Below are 1,516 nucleotides of genomic sequence, written 5' to 3' on the forward strand. Positions count from 1 at the left end.
ATAACAAGACAATACTTATAGCAACGTACACGCAGCAATTCAATGAAATCAAGCTGAATACACTCAAATGGGCCACCTGGCCAGGGTGTTTTCCCTGTTACGCACCACATTCCTTGGCTGGCATTATTTTGCCGACATGTCAGACATGACCTGACACGCTTCTGGGCTGCCTCAGCCAATCGGGGGTGCCACTAGGTACGTAACGTGATATTACTCATTCCCTCCTTGCCAAGGTGGGTATCAGTATGAAGACAGTCAATAAGCATTGGTAACAAAGTATCAGGTATACACACTTGGCCAACTGGAGTGATCCAGAGACCTCTTGACGCAGAGTGCGAACACCCATGCGTCTTCCATATGTCTTTTTCTGCGTCAGGGGCGTCGCCCTGTAAACGCTGCACAGTGACAATGTCTGGTATGCCCGTTGTGTTCGAAGTAGGTGAGCGATTTAACGCCTGCAGGTTCATAGAGGACACAATAGAATTGTGTGCTGTTGCAGCGTCTTTGGCAGCTCGATCAGCTCTGGCATTGCCTTTGCTGATATCTGTATTGTCCATTACATGGGCCGCACATTTGATTATGGCCAATTGCTTGGGGAGGAGGATGGCTTTGAGGAGATTTTGGATGTATAGTGCTGATGTGGTTGGGCGGGTGGGGCACCAGGCGGAATTTGACAATCCTCCTCCTGGTCATCGGTGTCATTATTTTGGAACAATATTGGCAGACCAGACATGTCAGGAGGTACCTACATTTTATTCCCACATGATAAACCGGCTTGACACTTCAACCCTGATTCCTTATTTTGCCTCTCCTTTCTCAATCTTTCCTGTTCTGCTTTACTCATATCATAATCCTCACACTGCCGCTTCAACACCTCCCATGACTTAGGGTTTCCCTCATGATCACATACTCTAATACCTCTCCGACGTGCATTATTCTCCCAGCTGGCCTGTTTAGATTTATTCATTATTTCCTCAGCAGTCTTTCTCCACGTGGATATTAAAGTTTTCCATTTTGCCCCTGTATTACGTTTCCAAATTGCCTCTTCCGCTTTTATGCATTTATCTACATCCCAAGTTCTCCCTATTGGCCAAATTTCATTTCCAATTTCTTATTTAGGCATGCCAACAGATGTCTGAACCGTTCTTCATTTTCGGGGTCATCCCGACATAACCGATGGAAAGGCGTTCCGACACCCGACTTATCCAACGTCTGTCCCATTTTAACGCTTCTACTTCTTACTTATTTCTATATACTAGTCCAGTGTCCTTGGTCTCCTCACCCACTTCAGGGTCCTGACCTTCGCGTGGGGGATTCCCCCTCTTAACAACCGGTCTAAGGCAGGGTGGTTGAGACAGACACTGTAGTTATCTTTTACCTTAGGTACTATGTTCCAGGGACTCAAACCCCGGTATTGGAGGACTCTAACCCCCAAATTCCTGGTGCTTACAGTTAGGAGGACTCTGACCCCCCCAAATTCCCGGTGCTTACAGTTAGGAGGACTCTGACCCCCAAA

The sequence above is a fragment of the Rhincodon typus genome, chromosome 31 (genome assembly GCF_021869965.1).
Source record: "Rhincodon typus isolate 14 chromosome 31, sRhiTyp1.1, whole genome shotgun sequence".
Lineage (NCBI taxonomy): Eukaryota > Metazoa > Chordata > Chondrichthyes > Orectolobiformes > Rhincodontidae > Rhincodon > Rhincodon typus.